Source organism: Cucumis sativus, chromosome 3 (genome assembly GCF_000004075.3).
Source record: "Cucumis sativus cultivar 9930 chromosome 3, Cucumber_9930_V3, whole genome shotgun sequence".
NCBI classification, from domain to species: Eukaryota; Viridiplantae; Streptophyta; class Magnoliopsida; order Cucurbitales; family Cucurbitaceae; genus Cucumis; species Cucumis sativus.
Genome location: NC_026657.2, coordinates 26,057,945 through 26,072,507, shown reverse-complemented (window position 1 = coordinate 26,072,507; position 14,563 = coordinate 26,057,945).

Here is a 14,563-nt window from a genome sequence, read left to right as displayed (position 1 = left end):
TACATAATCTAAACGATATTGGTGTACCAAATTTAAGATCTTGGTACATGATCTTAAACCAAGATCGTTTAAATTTGCTTAGATTTGGTACGTGGTCATGTAGCACGATCGTGTGTCATGAATTACGTGCCGTGTGGTCAATAGCTAATTAATCGCGTGTTGACTGAGACATTTTTAGTATTTTCTATTGTGGATCTATAGGTTTTTTTCATTTTCAAAATTATTTTATATAATATATATATTTTGTCAGATTGTTATAGTTTTTATAGTTTTCAAAAGACATGAGTTTTTTCAAAAATAGAAAAAGATTGACAAATTATTTACATTTCTATATAACAAATCCACTAAAACCCAAAATTTATTATGCTCGATTTTTCTATGAAGTGTAAATATGTTGTTAAATGTTCTGTTTTTGATAATTTTTTAAAAAAAGTAATAATATATGGTGGAGTGAGTTAAATATAGTCTACAAATTGTAGGCTCTATTTTTGTAAATAAAAATTTCCATCTACTTTATCCAACATTAAAGTTTTTCATCTAATACATTCATTTCTAGTGTTGAATGTACATAATTGCATCATCTAATGGCAATGTACTAGCCCTAGAGATCGACACAAATTGTCAAAAAAAAAAAAACAAAAAATTGACACGTTTTCTTCTAACTATTAATTAAACTCATAAAAGAAAATTGTCTATAGGCATGGGTTGAATCTCAAGTTTAGTCATTGGTTTTTTTAATTTGTATATATTTGGTTTAAAGAAAATTCTTTGAAGTCTAAAATTAGTGAAATGCATTCTTAAATTTTTAACTCATGTCTAATAGACATTGATTACGATAAGGAATGAAATTAATCACCCTTAATTTCGTATTATGATGTTATGAAATGTAGTTATAATTTTAAAGAAATAGTTGTGTAGACATGTATTTTTCTTTGCTACTTTTGGGTTTCTACCTCCTTAATTTGAATTTGATTATCTCTTGTCAAAATCAAAATTTATTCAAAAGTACACTTATTCAATATATATCTAAGCAGGCAGAGGTTTAGGGTTATTTCTTGTTTTCCTACTTTCAAGTTTGTTTAATTTTTATTCGTATAATCTCACCTATCTAACTTTAGTCTTTATATTTTCAATAAAAGTTAAATTTAATTTCTCTTAAGTTTTTGTTTTACCAAAACTTGTTAAATAATAATGATTTTCATGCTAATAAATGTGATAGGTGAATAGAGTTTTAAAATTTTGTTAGTAAAGGTTTCAATAGGTACCAAAATGTTTTTAATAAGATCAACAATAAACTAGACAGGTAGACTAAGTTTTAAGATTTATTGAAAGTATGTGTGAACTAAAATTGAATGATTGAAAACAGAGAGACTCAAATTGAACATACTTCAAAGTATAAGGACCGATATTATATCATAATTTTGGACAAAAATTGTACATAATTTGATTTTATTTAATTTTAGTCTATGTATTTTCAACTTGCTAGTTTATTGTTCATTTTTTTATAAAAAAGATATTTAGAATTTTTATTGTGAAGTTTGAGAACATATTAAAGTTTTTTTAAAAATATAACAAACCGACAAAATATTTACAACATATAGAATAATTCGAAAAAAGAAAAAAAATCCACAGATCCACAATGAAAAATACAAAAAATATCCAAGTAGCATGTGATTAATCGATGACACACATGCATGTAGTTCTTCTTCTAAACAATCATGATACGTGATCACATATCAAATTATATATGATCGTGTTGATACTACCTACATAATCAATCATGTAGTTCATGTAGGTAGAGTATCAACACGATCGTGTAGTTCTTTTTAATGATGAAAAAAATGTTTCAAATGTAAACGATCGTGTTGACCACTCTAAACGAGTGTGTTGACAATAGTAAGCAATCATTTAGATCATATCCACACGATCGTGTAGTTATTTTTAAACGATGGAAAAAGAGACTTCAAATCTAAATGATCATGTTGACTATGCTAAACGTTCGTGTTAACTAGGTAAGCTATCGTTTAGATCATATCCACATGATCGTGTAATTCTTTTTAAACAATGGAAAAAGAGCTTTAAATCTAAACGATCGTGTTGACCATGTTAAACAATCGTGTTGACTAAGTTAGGAATTATTTTGATTATATCAAAGTGATATTCAATTGATCTTGATATTCTTGAATATGAGGAAGATGAAGTAGCTTAAAAAATCTTGCCAAAAAATGGTGAAAATGAAATAGGAGATTTAAACATAAAAATAAATAGTTTAAAAATAGATGAAAGAAAATTTGAAAGAGGAGCCAAAGAAATCTCGAGGAAAAAATAAATAAATGACAATTTTGGAATTTATGAAAATATTTTACCGGCTTCATGGATCTTTTGTTTTGCGTTACACATGTCGTAAATACTTTTACATTTTTGTTACATTTATGAAAATTAATTAAAAATATATATATAATATGATTTAACCAAATTTAGTAAAAAATAATTTTTAAGAGGATGAAAGTATAAAGAATAAAATATGTCAATTAAAAAGTATATGGAGTAAGTTGAACCAACCCAAGTATCAAAATAATAATATATATTTTCATTGTTTGTTTTAGTTCATTGCAAGTAATTGTTTTGTAATGAAAGTTATAGTAGAGTTGATTGGATATACAATGGAGTGTAATAAACTTTTCACATCTAAGTAACTTGTATTACTTAAGTTGATCTACCTAATGAAATTTGTCATTTGCTCTTATTTTAAAATTCACATTCAAATATCTCTCATATGAATAATAAATTAATATATCTAGTTATAGTGATGTTGTAAATTCTAATTCTAGTTATTTCCATACAATTATTAAGTATTTAAAAAGTCAAAATTAGATTATAGGTTGAAAAATGAAGATTTTTAAGTTACAAATCAACAAAACCAAACCCTCCAATTTGAGAAACTTTTGTCCTATTTTGATGACTTTTTGAGAGAAGAGAATGAGACATTTGAGTAAATTAGGTTACATAATTGAGTCACCCTTTCCCTTTTCAATACTAATAATCTTATTTTCTAGGGTTGGAGAAACCTTACCCCTAAAAGTTTAGGATATGTGTCCTTAACATGCCAACAATATATACCTAAATTCCAAGTTAAAGAAGTTTGATAAACCAAGAAAAAGCCATTTCAATTCAAATTACTTAAGAAATTGTTAAACTACAAATTTTACACCTAATGTTTAACATTAGTACTTGATAAATCTTTAAACTAAATCACTTTATATGTAGTAAGTGATTAACAAACTTGATTTTAAAAAATAATTATTCTATCATATATATAAATTTTAATTATATGTTTAATGAAACTTTATTTCTTAATTTTGTAAAACTTAAAAGCTTTGAACTAATTAAATTTATAATTTTTAAAAGTTTTGAAAAACACAATTGGTAGATCTGATAGCAAACACGATTGTGAGCACTAGGAGTGAAATTGGGTTGGGTTGTCGGATTGTATATATAATTTTTTTAAAAAAAAAAATTCTCTTTTCTAGTTTCTTATAGTCATAAAAGTTTAAAATTGTTATATTTAAATTTCAAACGTACATAATTCAAATTTTCATACAATAAATTCAAGATTTATATACCTTTAATTTGTTTTCATTAAAATAATTTTTATATTAATTCGAATTGGGTTGGCTTGAATCGAATTTTTCAACTTTCTAACCCAAGACCCAACTCAACTCGAAAAAATCAAAATTTTTTAACTCAACCCAACCCAACTCTTATAATATGGGTTGAGTGGTCCGGATTATTAAGTTATAAACCTATATGATAATCTTTCAGAAGGGGTGGAAGATGATTTTTTTTCATTAATCAAGATAGATTCCAAGAGATATTTATAGATTACAACTATCTCAACTAGCTCTAACAAATTACAAAATAAATCATTAACTAATATTAACAAATTAAAAGCATGTTTCCTAATTCATTTGTTTTCTCTTTTTATGTTTAAAATTAATTTTGAAAAACAGGTTTTTTTTTATAATAATTCACTTTTTTTTGGCATTTAAACCATAAACTTGTTTTTAAAATTATTTTAACAAAATTAAAAATGGAAAAAACGAAGTTTTAAAGAAATACATTTTCTTTTCAAAAAAAATAGAAAACAATATCAGTTATAAACCTGTTTTCGTTTTTAATAAACAAAACTTTAAAAACATAATTTAGAAAAAAAACTAAAATTGGTTATCAAACAAAACAAGCCTAAATAATTTAATTACTTATAAGCAGAAGGACAACTCCACTTTACAAGATCCATCTATTCATTTTCAATCTTTTTAAACTCTACTATTAATCTATAATTTAACGTCATTTGATAACCTTTTTGTTTTGTTATTTAAATTTTAACCTATAAATATCACTTTCAACTCAACTTTTTTTTTCCTTTTGATATCTATATTATACCAATATTTAAAGTAATAAAGGGAAACCTTCAAAACTAAAAAATAATTTAAAAGTTGTTTTTGTTTTTAGATTTTAACTAAAAATTTTGAGAATTTTACTCAGAAAAATGTAAATCAAGAAAATAAGTTGAATTTAAAAAAAGAAGAAGGGAGCTTAAAAATATTGAAGAACCAAAATTTGGAAATTAAAAAATGAGAGGAAATGAGTTCCATGTGGAGGAGTCCCAAATTTTTGTTGATTTAATCAAAGCCTTTGTCGGTGACATTGACTACAACTTTCCTTTTCTTTTCCTTCTTCTTCTTCTTCCTTTTTTATTTTAAATAAATTACCATTTAAAAATAAAAAATAAAAATAAAAAATAAATTTCCCTTTTCTTTAATAATAGCCTACGTGTAATTATTTCAATTTTTTTCTCGCCGACACTTCACAAAAATTCAAATAAATAGTTAAAATGTTTTTGGGGCTTATTTGTTTTTACCCAAATTCCAAATATTCCATTTTCTCCCCCTCACTTTCTTTTCTTCTACATTTTTTTTTATTGTTTTATTTTTATTTTGAAGTTAGATGTGGATAGAGTTGAGCTACATTTCTCAAATTTTAATTTTTTAGTCCAAGTAATTTTAATAAATTTTAAAATAAGCTCAGTTTAGGATTGAAACTATTGAACATGAATATATATATATATATAGGAGTAAAAACTCAAAAATATATATTTTATTGCCTAAAAAAATACATATTAATTTTATGGTTATAGAATAAATATAGCACACATTTCAAGAATACAAAATTCAAAACTATAATTTTTTATCAAACAATTTTAATATATTAAAGATCTATGGGTTAACAAACAATCTAATATATATTTTATAAAATATATCGTACACAGCTTTGGAGTATGAACACACTACAAAATTTAATACAACTTTTCTAAATGCTACAAAACTACTTGAAACTATCTTTTCTTTTTAAAATGAAAAATAATTATTCAACAATATTAAACCATTTCTTCCTTCCCTTATTTATTCACTCGTTGTAGCAATTTAAATTTTGAATTTTTATAATTAAAACAATTCAAGTCTTCTCATCCCACATGACATTTTTCAAACTAATAACGCTGATATGCTTTTGATTTAAATGAATTCAATTATTGGTTCAAAAGTTTGTTTCTACTTTTCTTTTTAAATATGTGATATTCACTCTTTTAGTTTTTTTTTCTAAAATAATATAATTTTATAAGTTTTTCACTCAAACTTATTTTAATTTTAGTTATAACAGATTTCTTTTCTAAAATTAAATTGGAGGGAGAGAAAGACAATTCAAATATAGAAAAATAAATTGGATAGTATTTGGATGTATTTTGTAAATATTTTTAGGAATTTTGAATTTTATTTTAATATTGTTCACACCGTTAAAAAAAGATCAATAGTGAACAGGGACGGTCATGGATAAATGCAATGGTGAGACGCTCACATGTCTTTAGTTCACACCATGAAAGTGAAAACCGCCGTCTATCATTCATTAAAGACAAAAACCAAACTCTGCCCTTTGTTCATCTCTCACAACTAAGTATATATATACATTTTTTTTGTCCACCTTTGGGTTTTAGATTTTGTTTTTATTTATACCTTCAAATTTTAGAATAGTATATTGAATTTTGAATTTGATTTCAATTTATTAATTTTTAGTTAGCTGTTTTTTATTGCATTTTTATATTCATCTTGTAGTCTAATGGATTATTTAGATGGAATTAAAAGAAATTTGGAGTTTAATTGAAGAAGAGTCTTGAAAGGAGCTAAATATTTCTAATGCATGAAAAAATGCTAAAAGAAGCTGAACGTGGCACACAAATGGTATATCGACGCTAAGGACGGTGCCAAAATTGAGAGTAAAAGAACGAGAGAGTATTGTGATGTGACTATTATTTTTCACGTAGTGTTGCGGTGTTGTCGTGATTCTAGCTTTATAAAATTCGTTCTTTTCTTTTGGTTAGGTTATCGAGTCTCTGAAGCTTAGAGGCCAAGAGAGAGAGGTCAAAGTAGAGTTTAGAGAATTTTGTAGCTAGAGATGATTAGAGGGCATTGGAGGATCAATTCTACTTTACAGACAAAGTTGGATCGTCGAATAACGTTGTTATTTTCCTTTTGTATCTTTAATCATTCTTTTTACTAATTCTGTACTCTAAATGTGATTGTGTCTATGTACGTTTAGATGGATTTTGTGGGTTATTTATAAAATATTTATGAATGTTGAATTCAATTTAGCATTGAATACTTTTTGGGATGAGTGTTCTCAATGCTTTGAACATTTGTGCATCAATTTGTTGGAGGAAAATTTGAATATCATATGAATTGAATCCATGTCACGCTTCGTCTCAACTATCACTCCATGCGACCAAATAGGGGCGTGCCGCATAGACATTTATCGTGTACCCCTTCGCAAGATGACGTGCAAACCCTTAGTAAGTGGAACAACTCCCTTCACTTGTCTATTTGAGTTCTTTACTTGAATCTTGGAGACCTTCACAACTCTTTGCAGCGGAAAACAACTTTTAACTTAGCTACGACGTCTAGCACTTAACACTTAGCTCTAGACAACTTTTAGTACTATGTGATAATTATCACTTTATTCAAAGATAATACATCGAAATGAATAGACTTCTTCTTTTTATTAACTTAACACTTTATACAAAGTTCCCAAATTACAAAATACAACCATTTTTCCTTCTTGTATATATATATATAAAGAAACTAAGTATGATCTACACGCCTTTCTTCTTCCACCAAGGTGTTGCTCTTCGTGCCAAGATGTTCTAGAGTATAAGACTCTTTTTTTTTTTTTTTTGCCGCCAAATGTTGCTTCTTGAGACAGGGTACCTAGAGGTGTAAAGACTTCATTTCTTCCTTCACCTTGGTCTCCCAACAACCCAACTCAAGGACAGTATTTAGGGCTTCCTTTTTCTAACTGAGTTCTTTGGCTCTCTTGCTCATTGGGCTTGGCCTTACCAACCTAAGCTTGTCTTCCTTCTGAGTTGAGCCATCTGTGTCAAGGAGCAATGCGCTTACCAACCGACTCCTTGAACCCGAGGTATAATGACATGACTCTCACGCCGCATAAGTTTACATAACAACCTTGTCTTCCCTCCTTAACTTGACTTCCACATCTGAGAACCATCTTTTACTTGGCTTTAACGCTTGACAACCTGGAGAGAAAAAACTTAAAACGTAAGTCAAAAGGACTAAGTGAGTGATGGGTTTGAGAAAACTTTTTAGGAAATACAACAAATTCAAATAATAATAGCAACAAGGCCAGATCACAAACATATGATTCTCATTGTATCATATTCCAATCAAACTACCATCACAATAAGTACAATAAGTTCTACATGCTTAAGTCATCACACATTCCAAACTCATCACCAGGACATGGGATTCACATTCAACCAATGTCATGTGAGTTACCTAGGATTTTCACCAACATCTCGTCACATTCAATATTTTTCTAAGACTTGAAATTCACATTCGATCAAACGTCTCATACCTTATTCCTTGCCTAGATTTGGGATTCACATTCACCAGCATCCAATGTCAAGATTTTGTCAACACTCTACCCAACCTGAGATTCTCCCCTAGCTTAAACCTAGGATTCACATTCAACTAGCATCTTGCAAGTTACCTGGGATTTCCACCGGTGTCTTACGATAGATCATACACCTCAATGCATAAATCACACAATTAATAACAAGGAGTATTAGCTCACAACTTACTCCTAACATAGATTATCACAAAAATAACAAAGCCATGCAATAATCATAAACACGAGGTTGCAAAGGAATACTTGTAACACAACATTTATAAAATATTTCTTTCCAAAACGAAGAGCATAAATACAAACGTTTTCGTTATAAACAACCATTCATTCATACAAATATACTCATTTTATTTTATGAAGAATCATTCACAAACATTTATTCATTTATAAAGATCACTCAAAAAAATAATTAGCCTTAACTCATTTCTTCTCTACTTTCTGCTTTTGCTTTTTGTCTTGCAGTTCCCTCAACCAGTCGTTCAACACTCAAAACTTTTCCTGTCATTTTATCAAAAAATCTAACATTTTGGGCTCCTTTTTCTTTGGTCTTTGGCCCCTATTTATAGTGACCATTCACATCCAAGGGTCACTTCCACTCTTTAAACGTGTCATCTCACAAATTTTTTGTGTCATACTACCAACCCAAACTTGACATGTAGGTTAAAAGTCATCGGTGATTGGACGTTTCCTTGAGACATCTACCTTATCTCCTTAGAAAGTCAAACTCTTTAATCTTCTGAATCTCTTTATCTTCTTGGGAAGCAACAAACATTTACTTTCCTCATTGGGTCCTCTAATCATTTCAACAGGACACCTACTTTTTTTCACGTTCCTTAGGCATAGGTACTTTTTCTCGCATTACTACGTTAAACGCCTAGCTCTTGGCATCCAACACATGCTTCTTCCTTGCCAGCTATTCTTATCTCATCGCTTACCTTAACGGGATAAAACTTAGACGCAAACATTTTTCTTTACATTGCATTTTCTCCTCTTCTGTCCTTCCTCGCAAGATGACCATACACTTATCCGAAATAACTTCCCAGCAAAGCTTCTCTACAACAAGACTCCCTTTTTTGGATCAGGGCATCGCAATCCACTAGCAAACTGATTGCAACTCAAATGGAAACAAATACACTTAAGTAAGATGACATAATAAGCTTTAGATATAAAAACAATAAAACACTGGAAAGAAATATATATAAAAAAAAAACTTTGTATACAAACTATAGTCGATGCACGCTTTTGATAAGCGCTGTCTTGAAGACAATCATTCGCTCTACACGGGCTTGCAAGCAGATTACAACAATCGACTCAACAGAATACAATGACTAACTCTGATAGAACTTGACGATTGAACTACTTTCGGATCTAGCAGAACTATTGGATACTTGTTTTCAGCTCAACTCAATAACAAAGAAAAGAAAGAAAGGAAGATAGGAGAGAACTCTTCAATTTTAAATGGATGCTACAAATGAAGGCTAGCAACTTAGCAATCCTCCAAAAAATCTTGAATTCACGAGAGTTCTAGAAAACATAACTCATTTGAAAAAATCTTCCTTGGTCCATTTTGGTCCGCGACATCTGTTTCTTGTACGTCGCAGAATGTCTTGACGTTGATGCAAGCAATGAAAGGTGGTCAACATCGATGCATCTTTCATCGATCTTGTTTCTGGCATCAGAATTATTTTGATTTCTTGTAGCGATGAGAAGGATATGAAAAATAACGACAATTGCAAAATCATGACTCTCATGTTTTTCTTCAAAATCTTTTTCCTAGTTTCCATTGTTGTTCAAGATTTAGCGATTCTATTGTTATATTCCTACGTAGAAAGAGTAGAGGTTGATAAGTTGGGTTGTTTTGGGTACTTCGATCATTGCGTCAGTTTGGGGGGAGGAGGGCTTAAACGACACTTTGAAGGTTTAAATGTAATTGTTACATTCGGTAAGACACCGAAGTGAGTGTATTTGTAAGTTTGGTCTCTATTGTTGGTTACATTTGTAGAAAGAGTGGACATTGAGAGATCAGGTACTTAGGGGTTGTCGTTTGATTATTGTTTGTTCCTAAGTTGTAAGAGTGGAAGTTTAATTAGAGGTTATACTTTGATTATTGGTTGTTCCTAAGTTTTTGGTTTTTGACATATCCATGCATTTTGGTTTCTTTGAAGTTTGAATAATGTACCTCACTTTAATGTCATTGTAGGTGTGGACTTGTTCGAAGATGACATCTGGGACGATGAGAGATGCTGTTTTTTTTTTCTTTTTTACGTACTTGTTTCAAACAAACAATATGTACTTATTCAAACAGGAAGACACTTTTTTTTGTTGGATTTATGTTTTAATTTTATAAATGACAATTTTGTGTTTGTTCATTTGAAAACTTTACTGAATTTAAGTCGAATCAGAACTCAAAAACGTATCACAGGATAAAAAAACTAAACATAATAATTGAAAAAAAAAAGTAAAAGGACATAATCTCCAACGCACGTACGTGCCAGTAGTTAATCACAATCTCGACATTTTACGCATTGTATCGGAAGACCATTTCCCAATGTCGGGTTGGGAATACCTTACTCCCAATGCCGAAATGAAGCATGTCTGGGAAAGGTAATGCCTGACATGCTTCATTTTTCCGTTTGGAGTAAGGTATTCACAATGTTACTTCATGTACGCGTTGAGAATTTGTATTCCGACGCATTTCTCCTGATTTGTCCCCCGATAGTCTTACATGTGTTGGGAGATCCTTTTTCGACGTATTTGGATATACATTCTTATGCATTTAGAAACTCTCTATATTTTATAGTTATATTTACAAAAATATGTATCCATTGTTATTGTTAGTTACACGTACATTTTTTGTTATATATGTGCTAAAACCATACACATGAGTGAATTGAATCACTTACAAGCAGATATTGTAATGATACATTGTAAGCTGGACAAAATATTTGAATCAGATTTTTTTTACATAATAGTACATCTTTCAGTTCATTTCTCACATATATATATATATATATGAATCAAAGTACTAATATAGTACACCCTATTGATTATGATTATTAGTTGTACCCTATTGAAATCAAAAGCTAGCTTGCAAACACTGGAACACTATATATGAAACAAAGCATATGTTTGGAGGGTTCTACTGATAGAAAATTCACAAGGAATGAATGGATCAATTATTGCTCATTGTATGTATGTGAAATTTAAACAAGATTGAATAATATGGATGATAAAGTTTAGGAGAATGATCAGGTTTTTGTGAACTTAAGGTGTTTAGACAAAATGTAGGGCCACTAGGGGAAACTCAACATTTAGGTTATTATCAACGAATGAGAAGCAATTGGCATATATTGAATCAAACTTAGCATCACTATCACACATAAGTTTCAAATATTATTCTAAAATGCTACAATTCAAATTGCAAGAAACAAATAATGTAAGACGACGACACAAAGTATTAGATATTATATATTGGGGTGCTAACAGACAACATATATATGAGATTAATTCAACATGAAGTGCAAAGTTCTTCAATTTGACACTTTACACTGAAGAAATAAACTTTAATTTTCTGATCGATTCAAATTCTAAATATATTATATGAAATAGAGTTGAAGTATTAAAAAAGAAGAATTGGTAGCGTGGAAGAAAGCGCGTGGAGATGGGGAAAGCTTGAGAAAGAAGAAAAGTGAAGGATACCAATATTCTTTGTCCTTTTACTATTATGTATTCATTTTTTAAACCATAACTCTTTAAAATATTTTGGAATCTAAAAACGTAAATCACCGACACCACCATCCATCTTCCCCTTTTCTATTTCTTTTCTTTTCATCTTATTCGTTTTTTTATACCCGATGCTTTACAAATTCTTTCACACCTTAAATTATTACAGATGTAAATTTCATTTAAAAGATTTTCTTAAATTTTAAAAAAAATTCAAAAATACCCTCCATTTTGTTTTAAAATAGTTAGGATATGAAGTTAAAATAATATATTTATAGAGAAGGTTGACCTTCGGTGTATTCTACAGAGTTTTCGAGTTAACTTAGGATAATTAGATAACCAACCGATCGAAAGTGTGGACTTAACAAGCACCTAAAATGTGTTTATTTTCGCTTCTTATTAGAGTTGATTTTATTAAATTTGATGTGTTTGCCGGTGTTTCTCAGCAAATTATGGCAAATTTATCATTTGGGAGCAAAAGAAATGAAAACGAACAAAACTAGGTCAATTTGGAGCAAAAATGAAGAAAGGAATGTGAACTAACAAAAATGTATGCCCCTACCACAGGATAGTGTTGCATTGTCGACCAAAAATTAGATACATGGTGTGTCCCTCAAGTTCGTGTGATAGGTGGCGCTTTAGATGGACACGCTGCAACGTTGTGCAGCAGACCAGCCTTCATGGCGCGGGACGGACGACAAGTGGGTTAGGTAGAATATTCAACAAGCGTTGTAACGCTACTTTGACACTCCAAAACAGCAATTGGGAGGGGGAAGGCCTCGAGAGTTACTATTTTCCATCCCTACAAAGCCTATTCTTTGAGAGAATTCTCCTAAATTCTCTTCAATTACTTGGTGAAGCCTTCCCAGCAATTGAGTTCAAAGGAAAGACAACATTTTGGTGCTACAAAGGAGTGGACATTTAAGGAGACCGTTGGAGTTGCTATTCAAATTTGGAGGAGGACGATAGTCACATACTTGACTTGCTTTCTCTTTCCCTCTTTATTTTTCCATTAATTTATCTTGGTTTTCGTCTTGAAGTGTCTTTACTTATGTTGTAATCATGAGTAACTAATTTGTGTTGATCTTTGGATTTATGATTTTGTCATGGACTTGTTAATGCATAACTCATTTTAATTAGCAAATTCATTCATATAACTCATTTTAATTAGCATATTCATTCATAATGCCTTTAAACCATGTGGCTAATGTATGAATTATCTTTACTTTTACTTGATATTGACTTGAGAGAGAATACATTGAGTTGGACCTAGTATCTAGTATGCTAATCTGTTAATTAATATGCACGAGAAGGACATTGAGATTAGTAGAGATTAATTAATGGAGGATTTTAATGTTGTACTACTTAATGGATCTATGAAGATAAGTCTATTAATTATATATTAGAAAGTTAATCAGGAAAATAAAACTCCTAAATCTACAATTGTCATAATTAAAATTCACGTTAAAAGCAATTAACTAACTCATGGATGAAATTATAATCCTAAGAATATGTCTTCCCTTGATTCTCACTCCATGTCAATTTTATTGTTTTTTAGAACTATATTTTATCTTTAATTAATTTCTCATCAAAGTTGAGTTCTCTGTAATAAAATTGGAAGAATCGCTGAATAAAATTGATCAACGAATAAGCATAAGGATTCCTTTGTAACATATTTTGTTATCCATCTCTAAATTCTCAATAACTTATTTTATCTCCTACTCTCTTTGTCATTTATTTGGAGAATGTTTATGTTTTTATTAGATCAAAATTGTATATAGTTTTATTTAAATAATTATTTGATTCCCAGCCAGAGAAGGATGAAGGATATGGCGTAATTGTACGGCCTCCAAAGTACGAATCTCCCCACCATGTTTCATAATATATACACACATACATATAATATTATGTTATGTGTGTTTTGCTTTTGCTTTTTCTTTTTTCTTTTTTTATTGGTATTAAAGGTTCGGGTTAGATTTCTGGTTTATAAAATTGTGGTCCTTTTTATGTTTTGAGATTAAGTTCCAATTTTATTTTATATAATTTGGTTTCATCAAATCTCATAATTAAAACCAAATGTTTTCTTTTAGTTCTACAAATGTATATGTGGGAGAAGAATTTGAACATATCCTCTAACATTACAAAGTTATAATACTTTTATATATTTTTATTGATTTCATTACCAAATATTTGTTGTTTCATAAAAACACAAGGGTTAAAAATTGACCAATTATTTAAGAATTTTGGGTTTTATTGTGTTTAATGAAAAAAACATACATCATTTCTCTAAATTAATTGAGTGGATAATTGTGATTTAATTCAAAGTCACTTTAACCAAATTCTCATGATCAATGAAAGGAATTATAGTTGATTTGTAAATGACGAAAGGTACTAAAAATGACATCCATTCTAAACGTCTCTATAATATAGTTGCAGCTTGATTAATGAAAAAGATCAAAAAGATCGACCACACTCAATTGACACACTATACTTTTCAATGAATCCATCATCATTTAATACAAACATAGCAATCTAAATAAATCTACCAAACCTTTTATAAATATATGTGTGTGTGTATAATTTTGTGGGGAAAAGCTTTTCAAAAAGTGGGATGAAAAAGATCTATATGTTGAGGACCACAAAATTTTGCTTTGACAATAATGCAACGAAGTGATTTCCTTTTTGGAAAGATGAGGAAACAATGAACTCAAAACAAATAATATCTCAAATATTTTTATAAAGGGAAAGATTGGGAAAACAAGGTTGGATTATACCACACCATATAATACATTTACTTATAAAGAAAGGC